Source organism: Saccostrea echinata, unplaced genomic scaffold, assembly GCF_033153115.1.
Source record: "Saccostrea echinata isolate AGI-Se365-2 ecotype Australia unplaced genomic scaffold, CSIRO_AGI_Sech_v1 ptg000029l, whole genome shotgun sequence".
Classification (NCBI taxonomy): domain Eukaryota; kingdom Metazoa; phylum Mollusca; class Bivalvia; order Ostreida; family Ostreidae; genus Saccostrea; species Saccostrea echinata.
In genome coordinates, this window is record NW_026889778.1 from 28,653,065 (window position 1) to 28,665,501 (window position 12,437).

General features: G+C 31.1%; 1 long non-coding RNA gene across 1 annotated transcript; it reads left to right on the top strand.

Annotated features, from left to right (window-relative positions):
• Window positions 1-7,154: 7,154 nt before the first annotated feature.
• LOC133194713 (uncharacterized) lies at window positions 7,155-10,698 on the top strand. The gene is made up of 2 exons (XR_009722164.1): window positions 7,155-7,372; window positions 10,475-10,698. It is a non-coding gene; the product is annotated as an uncharacterized LOC133194713 (long non-coding RNA).
• The last annotated feature ends 1,739 nt before the right edge of the window (window positions 10,699-12,437 follow it).

A 12,437-nucleotide genomic window follows, 5' to 3' on the forward strand; every position in this document is an offset into this window, starting at 1 on the left:
TGTAATTGGTGTATACGATTTTTCAACGGTGTGTAAAATTTCGGAGACACTACAAGAAGTGGAAACTACTGTTATTTGATGAAAATAGGATATATTCCTATTCATGACGTTGTTATAAAAATAGCGCCGTCGGGCTGGGCTGTGCATCCTGTGTTTACGAAGTGTTAATATTAATGACGCTCGTAAATTATTGCGTATTGTTTTGAGTTTTAAAATTTAAATTAATTATAATCTATACATAAATATTATTGCACACATTTGGCAATGTGGCATAATCAAGAAAAATAGCATGCGTCTATGAACATGCGATAAAAATTCAAAATTCATATTTCTGACGTTATCATGAAAAAGGCGTTACGTCAGACTGGCCCATGCGACTTGCATATACAAAGTATTTACACCTATAATGTTCAGTAAATAGTGTGCATTGTTTTAACTTTTTTACATTTACTCAATCATGGTCTATATTAAGATATTATCTTACATGTTTGCCATTGCGGACTTAAAAAAGAAAATTAAGCATTTGTCCACGAACTTTTTGGACAACCCTCGTATTGATAAGAATTCTGTGATTTCATGTTATAAACATCAATGCTTTCTTTAATGCTGGCTACACTAAGGTACAATGAAGATATAGAGGCTAATTATTATTATGATTTATTTTCACTGTATCTTGAATGCTAGGAATTGTCAGTCTTCTTCATGAGAAAGGAAAGATATTCAAAGGCAGAAAATGAAAAACAAAGACATTCAGGTAACTAGGTAGAATCTCAATTGATATACATGTAACTGATTTTAAGGAGTCGAATTATGTTCCCTGGGCCATCAGGCCCATTACGTAGAAACCGCACTATGTGAGCATGGAAGTAAGCTCTAACAATTATATGAATATGTCTAAATGCCTTCTTCTTGTATTAGTAGACGAAAGAAAATTTACCTAAAAAATTCTTCCTTAAAAAGAAATAATGTCATCAGTGAGGTACTACGTATACACGCTTAAGTATGTAGATTCCAGTTCACATACAATAGTTGCATGATATAAGTGAAATATATGGAGATAACGAACAGTATTCAAGCTCAAAAGTCCATTAAACATTACAAAATAGGTGCAGAGCAAATAATTTGTTACCTACAGAATCAGTTTGCAGGTGATAATGCAATATTGATACATGATTTTAAACAAACATGTATTAGACTCTACATGGATACATGTATAAACTGATGTGGAATTTAATTCTTATATCTGCTGGACTTAAAAATTACCTTGTTGAAATGAAATAATTATCTTATTTTAATGTATTCTCAAACCATTTTAAGGACATATGCATTGTAGTTTTTAACTTTTCTTATATCCCTGTATCAGTTAAGAGTTTTAATAATTGCAGAACATTTGTGAAATTTTATTATGCCTGTAAATCCTGTAAACCTTTTCTGAATCAAATTACGGTATATATCTTAAGAGTCTATTTCTGTTAATTTTTCTTTTAATCCCCTACCCCAAAAAAACAACAAGGATTTGCATTATTTGATATCTGTTCAAAGCTCCCGTTACTGTATATAGAGGATATTCAATGTTTTGTGGTTGGATATGGAATTTATTTCACAAGTGTGACAGGATTTTTTGATATTTTCACGAGTGCGAAGCACGAGTGAAAATATTTCTATATAATCCTGTCTCACGAGTGAAATAAATTCCATATCCATGAACCACAAAATATTGAATTTTCTGTTTATTACATTTTCTTTGATTTTCCCTTTGCCTCTGTCTTTTCTAAACACAGTGTCATAGACTGTGATGTCATAATTGAGCCTTTGAGACGTCATATAGCTTATAGCAGTTGTGAGACTGAATAGGTAACATGGATTTTAACAACATATTTGGGTAGAAATTGGCAGTTTTAGTCTCTATCAAGACGGTTTAGTTACAATCTCTATCTTATGGCAGGCCAACAATTTTTTTTAACTTACTTTGATATTCTTTCACACTGTGAAAGAATATCACTTTGGTATCCTTTCACAGTATGAGAGAATATCAGTTTTATTCAATAAATAAATCACAGTATTTCACTGATGAAAATGTAATAAACTGATTTTTTGTCCTAGAACATCCAATGGTAATGTGATTTTGAATTAATAATATCTTTGTAAATTATCAATGGGAAAGGTACATTGTAAATTAAGTACATACAATGTACATTGCGTATGACCTTAATTTGGATAAAAATGCGCCATTGTTGTTTCTTGTCCAGAATTTTATGCAAACTGCACAGTCAAAACATTAGTGATCAAGCCCCCTCCGTTTCTTTCGTTTGATTTATACGATATTTTTGAAGATTTTTGTAGGAATTACATTTGCTTACCTAGCCTAAGAAATTGCTTTCCAACAGTGGAATTTAGGATTTGAATCCAAATTGAGTTCTGGAGGTTAATTGCAGTGCCACAAATGATAAATAAAAATTGATAATTTGGAATAAGATTACTGGCAGTTCTTGTTTCTCTGACGTCTCAAAGTCTATGGATTTTCCATTATTATGTAAGACAGAGGACAAAATGGACAATTTTAACTATACAATTAAGACAGCACAAGACTGCTCCGGTTCAATTTTCACATATTTCATTGATATTATAATTCTTCACATTATGTCAAAAGATCGAGATGGAGCAAACTTGCGCTCGATGACTTTCAATCAAAATATGCACACTTTATTTCTCTGAAAATCATGGAAATTTTGAATTCACGTAATCATCTTGACGTCATATCTAATATATGGTGCCATGACTGATGAAAATGTAATGCGCTTTGAAATCTGCAGATCATCCCGTGGTTTTTGAACATAATTAAAGATTTCTTCACAATCTTGTTTTACATATAAGTCCTAACTGCAGCCAATGGCTCAACGAGTTATATTAACATGTTTTTGATATCCATTGCCGTATCAGACAGCATGTTATCTGCAGAAAATCATCCGCATCGTCATGATCATAAAGATCAAGGGTATTCGCAATTGGAAAGTGAGTCCCTTTTTGTCATCTCGACATCATTGAAACATTCTTGATTATAAATTTTGGTACATGTTACATTCATTTTCTTCATATTAAAGACAATATATTCATATCCTTTATTTCGATTAATGGGATTATATAGGAATAAAGTCAAGAACACCAGGGATATGATTAGTGATACTAATATGCAGGCATCGTAAATTTGGTTGAAATTGACCCAGTGAAAAAGTGGAAAAGAAGTATAAAAAACAGACACCGACAGACATTTGAGCAGGAAAATCTCAACAGAACTGCAGATAGTCACTATTTAAATATCATACATGTAGGGCATGTTCTCTCATTTTTCAATGAGCCCCTTTTAATTTATTTCAATATGTCATATTTTTAGCTTTATGGGTGTACTTTAAGACAACTCAACTATAAAACCACAAAAAATGTATGAAACTTTATATGCAAATTTAACAATCGATTAAAAATTTTCAACTTTAAAACCTTAGTGAACTTAGTCGCGTTACTTTTCTTATACTATGAAATGTACAGTTTCAGGCCGTTTACTTCTGGTGGATCGATTTCATCACCGTCGACGACGTCTCCTTCGTTGTCTTCGCTGCTTGACGTATTGATGATGAATAGCAGCCTTTCTGGCACGCCTCTCTTTCCCTGTCATTGGTCGTTTTCTAGGTCTTGATGTTGTTTTTGTAGTTTTCTTTGGTGGTGTCGACCCTTTTTTTGATGGAATAAGACAGCCTAGGGAAACTATAAATGAGAAATTCATGCTATGAAACGTCTGTGTTTAATACTTTTGTACCTAGAATATCTATGATGTTTTTGAATGAATTAAATTTGATTTGAATTGAGTGGCATAATTTGTAATTGCCCTTTTGATTCCAGAAAATTATCTACATATTAACGATAAAAAAGAGAACTTAAACAAAGATTCTGCGCATTAAGTAAAACTATTATTTAATGCTAATAATAATTAAGACACAAACCTTTGCAATAATTCTGACTATAAATCATCACAAACTTATCATTCATGGGGTATATGATACACTTATTTTAATGGTGATGTAACTTACTTCTGGGGACACAGACTACAGAGGGAAAAATCCCCATTCCTTTACTCCTCAATTGTTTTCTTTATGCTGCTAAAACAAATACATACTCTATCAGAAAACACGTTGTACAGTGTATCGCGTTAGAAACACACACACTTCAGTAATCATCACGGAATTACACTGAAATCGTTACGAATACACTCGACACATCCGGATACCAATCTCCTATGCAGAGTTGTCGTTCGTTTCTCTCTCAGAGGTGAATGTATGAGTGATCCGGATACATGAAGACCCGCATATGGATAAACAATAATAAAAGCATGTATGTTGGGACCAAGATGCCTTGAAAGGACATAGCGTAAAGACCACAAACAATTTATATTTCTTTATCATCTCCCTGCTATTTCAGCTATGACCAGAATTTGTTGTCTTTCCCAAAAAGAAAGGCTTTTATCACCAATTGCTTGCATACACTGTAGGTTAACATTACCAAAATGTATCCTATTATTGCTCACAATGAAAATATGAATTGAATGTAACAAATTTTATTGACAAAGTCAAAAGGATCAAACACAATTTCTGTAACTTAGATAGTTTGTTAAATAATCGGAAAATCATGGGTTCTTTCGTATTAATTATTTTAATGAAACTAATGTGTTCTGTGGAAATTCACGCTTTGATAGGCTGATGGTTTGCCCATGATTTGTAGGCTTTTATATTATTTACACTACCTACGTATACCCTATTTTAATACATTGATGTACTAGGTGTGTCATTTAGGATCGTTAGAAAATTTAAGCTTTCTCTGCATTCGCTGGAATGTGTGTTTACATGTACACGTAATGGTATAAAACAGCAAAATACATATCCTGTTTAGTTCAGGACCTACTTTGTCTATGGTAAGGAGATGTATATGCAATGAAAATAGCCCAGAATATAATAACATGTATTGAAACAGTTAATTAATCAACATACTAAAACGTACTATAATAAAAAGTTTTATCAAATAGCACATGAATATATATCAGTCTCGATTTGGAAGTTTGCTCTTCACAATTGACATAATCACGAATTTGGAACAACTCTTGCTCATATTCGTTATGCACAACTGTACACAATTATATAATAGGATGTCGCCATGTTGTTTGTGTTCAAACGTAGCGAATTTTCTTTAAAGACTTTGTTAAATACACATGATAATGCGTTTTAAGTTGTATATTCATTGCCAAAAAGAATGATGTTTCATCTGTGCATGTTGAAGATAAGATCGGCTGAAGTAGAAAGTTAAGAGAAAGTTCATAGTAATATTTATACACACACAAACACACCCACTCACACACATAGATACAGAGAGAGAGAGAGAGAGAGAGAGAGAGAGAGAGAGAGAGATTGAGAGATTCTTGTAATGATATAAATAAAAAAATCTTCATGCGTCACAAATATGTGGTAGTCTTGCAAGCTTACTCATTCCTTGAAATAATGTCACCTTTTGATGCTCTTATCATACAGGAAATATTGGAGTACTTGTCAAAATTATGAGATTCTTTTGAGAAAATCTTTTATAACATAATTCTAACACATTTTAAAATCATATTGTCAGAATGTGCAGAGACGTAGATATACACTGTAAAAAATGTGCTTAGGAAATAAACACTTCCATTACGTGTTTAGATCTAAACGTGTTTGATATTGTGTTTAACAACAAAACACTTATGTCTAAATGTATTTAAAATCTATACGCGTTTAGATATTGAACATGTTTTTTGTTTTAAATTCGGTCAAATGCAGAGTTATCTTCCCGGAAATTATACATATTTGAACGTTAATAAGCGCGGTTGTCGAGACAAAGAAAATCACAACAAAACAGTAAACGATGTTTTCAAAAAAGCTGATGAGAACTTGAGTGCCAACCACCGCAGAAATAGTGAAATACTTGTGAAAGGCTTATTGTTATTTTTATTATAAGGTATGTATGCATTTGTTTATATATAAAATGAACATGATGGTCAAAGTAAACAACATTTCACTTTATATCAAGGATGTCTTTCGGGGTCAAATCATGTATTCATTAATGAGAGTAAATATTAAATCTATAGTTGCAATAAAATTGATTTAAACATTTTTATTATATGCTTGTAATTAATGTAAAACTTCAGTATGTTTAATGAGGAGCACATACTATTACTTAAATGCAACGTACGTCCTTTCTTACAGGTTAACGTATTTGGATAGCCTAGAGAAAGAACTCTGTTAATGGATCTGAAAGAAGAATTATACTGCCATAGAAAATACTTTCAAGATTATCCAGATACTCTGCTGTTTCGTTTACATCACGACGGATTTGAAATAGTGAACCGTATTGCATCACACTGCAAGAAGCACACCATAGCTGGAGTCTTTTAAATATATATTTACTTTGTATTGTGCTACTGGTACAAAATGCAGACAATTCAACAACTTGGGTGTTACTTACTCTTTAGATGCCAGTAGTTTTATATGTCAGAACTATCACTTTACTGTGTGTTAGGTTTTTTTCAAAATCATTTTAATATGATGTTTAGAAGTAAATAAAAGTTAAAACGGACACACCTTTTATACTTTTAGTTTTCTTGCAGATCCTTGTTTAAAACATTGAAGTGTTTAGCTTCTAAACACAAATCTAAGTGTTTAGAATTGTGTTTAAACACTAAACATGTAAGTATTTAGGTTTAAAACACTTTCCAGTACGCGTATTGAAATTAAACATGTTTAAAATTTAAACGCATTAAAAAAAGTGTGACAAGAATGTGCTTAGAAATGTGTCTATCATCTAAACACATTTTTTACAGTGTAACTGTGGAAATTGAGTTAAGACTTTACTTTCAAATTAGAGTAACAAAGGAAATTCTACTCAAAAGACACCATTCTTTTGTCATTCTGAAGTCACGTGATAGTAGAAAGTTTTAAGTAGCTGGTTAAGAATGAATTTCAAGACCTTCAACAGGAAACACTTGGAAATTCATAAAACTCAGTACCATGCAATTCAAAATACTATTTAAAAGCTATGCACTTTTGTTTATCGTTCAGTGATCTAATTCATTTTTTTGGTTAACCGCTTCTTATACACTGTAGCCGTATATACGTAAGCAGCTTTGTTAATACTGTCAGTTTTTCCTATAACCGTTATAGTCCCGAGAGATAAAAAATGAGAACGTGTGAATTATTCATTGTCTTCCTTTTAATGGGATCAGTGTTTGATTGTGATGGTGGAAAAACGTCTCTTCAAGACATTTTGAAAAGAAGTATTGATAATAATCCGATAAAATTGAGAGGTAAGATACTAACAAAGGTACGTAAAAACATTATTGCTGATACAGGTAACAAATCACTATTAATTTCTAAATGGAACACTTTATTGATTCATACCTATGTTCATAGTTTTATTCGTTATTTTCATTAAAGTTACAAGTTTTACTAGGGAAAAGAAATATAGTTAATAAGATTTGAACAATAAAATATGTAAACAGCAACTTATCTTGAGTGTTGACAAGCTACAAATTGTTCAGCTAGATGAATACGTACAAATCCAGGCGTGATGTGACGTATAAAATCATTACGAATTATATAAGGGAGGCTAAAAAGAATCATCTCAATTTTATGAAGTTGTTTATCCATTAGGATATTGCACTCGAAAGGATCATGATTTTCAGCACAATATGTTCATACATATTTATCTTAAAAACACTCAAGTGAACTTCATAAAATTCAATTCAACCCAAGCATATTTTATATGAAGCATAAGACTAGTCAATACTGATTTAGTTTATTTCGAATCAATGTAAACAGGACTATCCCAAATGAAATAATTCACATCCAATTTTTATTGTAGATCATGGGAAAGACAATTCACACTGAAAAATTTCAATCTCAAAATTAATTACTTAAAAGTGTTCTTTTTTTGTCTTCCTATGTATCATTACTTTGGAAAACACCTGTTTTACAGTTTTTAATCCAAAATATATTACAGGACAGGCCTTATAGGACTTACTTTATTGTGATGCAATGACATAGATAAGCGTTATAACCTATCCAATTATTAATAAACTTCGGAACAAGTTAAACAAATACATGTATCTATCATGCTTGTGATGTGTTTATCAACTTTTATCTGAAATGTTGTGTAGACTAGCCGTGATAGACATTTACATGTGAATACTCTATATTTTGGAGATTCCCTTTAGGCATAAATGGGCAGGTGGCCAGGTAGTTGAGAGAAATTTGTCACATTAGTTGATATAATTTTGTTATCTTTTTTTTTTAATGCATTTTTATCACAATGCTGAATCTATTACTGGAAAATTGAGATAGTTTTTTTAAACAACGGATTTTATACTTTACAAATAAAAGATCAGAGTTTGATATAATAATTTAAATGTGCTGAATACGAGGGTTGTCCAAAAAGTTCGTGGACAATGGCGTTTTTGTCAAAATGAATGGTTCAAGATATGCTTATTGTATACCCAAATATTAGTCATGAAAATCCAAGTCGGAATAGTTTGGTTTTTATTGTTTGAACTTAATTTTTTTGTAAAAATCTCGCTCATTAAAGGTCGCCGATAGTGCGCACGGACCAGGGTTAAAATGCCATGAACTTTTAAATAAAGTGATCTGATTGAAATGATTATTTTCTTTTTAAAACGAGTCAAAACTGAATAAAAATTTAATATATCACAAATAAAGCGGTTATCGCCATTTTTTGATTCCTTTAGTATCGCTTACTAAACAGACAATGAAAATATTAAGTGAAAACCGCAAGAAGTATGTTTCAAAAATTGACAGAAAAAGCGACGTCGGCCATCCGAATGGGACAGCGTCCAATCATACAATTATGGTTAATATGGTTGAAACGTCGTCAAAAACAAAATATTTATTCAAACAACTTAAATTTATTGGAAAATATTTAGTCTAGTGATTTGTAATTGGTGTATACGATTTTTCAACGGTGTGTAAAATTTCGGAGACACTACAAGAAGTGGAAACTACTGTTATTTGATGAAAATAGGATATATTCCTATTCATGACGTTGTTATAAATATAGCGCCGTCGGGCTGGGCTGTGCATCCTGTGTTTACGAAGTGTTAATATTAATGACGCTCGTAAATTATTGTGTATTGTTTTGAATTTTAAAATTTAGATTAATTATAATCTATACATAAATATTATTGCACACATTTGGCAATGTGACATAATAAAGAAAAATAGCGTGTGTCAATGAACATGCTGTAAAAATTCAAAAATTCATATTTCTGACGTTCCCTAACAAAAAATACTATAGTAAACTATAGTTAACTATAGTTTACTATAGTTAACTATAGTAAATCAAAGTTTCAAAGTTTTCACTATAGTAAATCAAAGTTCCAAAGTTTTTACTATAGTAAATCAAAGTTCCAAAGTTTTTTCATTAATTTAACAACTAATGTATTTTTATTATTTTTTTTTTATTATTTAGCCGTTTTTGGGAAGGGGGTAGATATGGGGTTGATTGGGGCTGGTTTTTGTTGTACATCTTATTTAAAAATACAAAGTATTTAATTCAAATGCAATATTTACATTTATAAATTTAAAAAAAATACACGTTGACTGAAGTTGATGAAGCAGATATTTTGATTCTAAATGACACAATTTTTTTTATAATATATTATTTTTTTTCCATAAATAAGACTGTTACATCTGCATAACATTAAAATGAAATGCATTGAAATAAATATTGCTTATTTATCGGCGCAAACGACAATTTTTAAATTAAAATTCATATCTTGCACATTGTTCTTTTATGGGAGGGGTCGGGCTTTTAAAATGTTCTCTAAAGCTTTTATAAATGTTAAACTTGAAATATCATAAAATGTAAAGAACGGGAATCAAAAACATAATTCCACTGGATTTATCGTACTTAATCAAAGTTTCAAGGTTTTTACTATTATAAATAGTAAATCAAAGTTCCAAAGTTTTCACTATAGTAAATCAAAGTTCCAAAGTCTTCACTATAGTAAATCAAAGTTCCAAAGTTTTTACTATAGTAAATCAAAGTTCCAAAGTTTTCACTGTAGTAAATCAAAGTTCCAAAGTTTTTACTTTGGTACTATAGTTAACTATAGTAAACTATAGTTTACTATAGTAATTTTTTGTTAGGGTTATCATGAAAAAAGCGTTACGTCAGACTGGCCCATGCGACTTGCATATACAAAGTATTTACACCTATAGTGTTCAGTAAATAGTGTGCATTGTTTTAATATTTTGTACATTTACTCAATCATGGTCTATATTAAGATATTATCGTACATGTTTGCCATTGCGGACTTAATAAAGAAAATTAAGCATTTGTCCACGAACTTTTTGGACAACCCTCGTATAATCTGCATTTATTTGATACATAGATGGTAGCCGTTCAAGAAACAATGGTATATACAACACCGGACCAAAAATTCGCTGTCCAGAGAGGAACTGTCCAAGAGGATAGACCTAACATCAACTTAACTCTAGATCCTGTTGAATTCCAATGTTTGAATACACCGAAGAGGAATACGCGTACGGCTAGAATGTTCTTTCAAAACAACTCCCAAGATGTTCATTTAAACAGAATAAAATTCATCATACTGCTGTCACACTTTTGTCCGAGGGAAAATGGGTATTGTCACAGTTGAAAATATTCTTGAATACAAGAAATATCTTTAAAGGATGATCGTTAGGCAATATCCGATTCATTGGTTTTTGAAACTGCTTAATTTAATACTGCTTTAGTACAAGATATCAATTTACTAAATATTTATCAGTATACCTGGAGGGGATTATCTATTTTCTTTCATTCTTGAACAGTAGTTTCTCTCTCTCCCTCCAAAGCCAGTGGATTTTATGATAATTTTTTTAGAAGATATTGTAAATCAATCACCTAAACTTTTAATTGACAGTATATGGGATAAAATGGGTAAACCCGAGGGATTTAATTTTATTCTTAAACTATGATAAAGGGTAACCGTTTCCATCGTTGCAACTTTCTCACAATTACAGTGATCACTAATGGAACGGAATGAACTGAATACATATAAAGTATTTCCTTTGATCATTTTCTCCTGAGGAATATCAGTATAAATACCTGAAGTATTTCAAGAGCTATGGAAATTAGAATGGGAACACAGTACCTACATATGGAGTTTATGTTTTCCAGTTGATTAAATATGCAAGAGAATTTTTTTTTTAGATACGGGCGATTTCTTACGAGGTAAGCTATTGACAAATAAATCAATGGTACAAGGATATCATCAATCCCTTTTGAAGTCAACATTACGCAAATACTATGGTTTTGTAATATTGTAATGACCTTGTTATCAAATATAATATATCAAAAAGTCGAATGCTGACTGACGTTTCTCATATAAATTGTCAGGTCTTTATTTCATACTGAATTGTCTAACGGATTTTTTTCCCTTTACCCACTCATGACAAGGAGCACAAGGGTGGTGTGACGATCAACAGAGGATGTTTACTCCTCCATGACACCTTGTTTTTGGAGGACCGTGTTTGCTCCTAGTTTGCATCGTTGCAATGGACTTTTGAGCTTAATTACTGTTCGTTATCCTCGTATTTCATCATGTTAGCCTCAAAATGTGCCTAAAAATTAAATCATCTATATTCTATTATGGAATAAAGTTCTTTTTTTAAATTTTAATACACCATAATCAAGCTCATTTCAGTTTTTGAGATATTCTGAATAATAATAATCAAACGTATGCTCAATTCAAATTTATTTAGCGATGATATGTATTGACAAATTGCATGCATAATTTAAAAAAAATATTATCAACCCTAGGGCAGATGGCATGAATCATTAGGCCTTTAATAAAATGAACTTTCCTCAGGCTCAACCATGGCATCCTATTCATAATGCAACATGCTGCCGTGTTGAAACATGATTCAAAAAACAAATGATGAATTAATTAAAGATCAAATAAGGATAGATATCGTCACAAACCATTGACTAAATAAACTACACATGTATGTCGGAAGATAGGGATCGGAATATGTATATACTCATGTAATATTAATCTTGGCTACTTTAAATCTTGATTTTTTTTAATTCTTTGGAAATATTTGAAGAATTTCAATTTGTTGAATTGTTAAAAATTTTGATTTTTGTGTTATATTGCACGTTAAAATAAATGCCATTCGCATTTTTTAAATTTACAAATACTTCACATGTCATATACATGTACCATATAAGTTACAGATGTTAAATAATCAATTAAAATGGATTTCATATATACTGCCACAGGTCATCTACAAACTTACTTTGTTGACGACCATTCCGGTTCTACACAAAAGGACTCTGGGTTTGATAAAAAA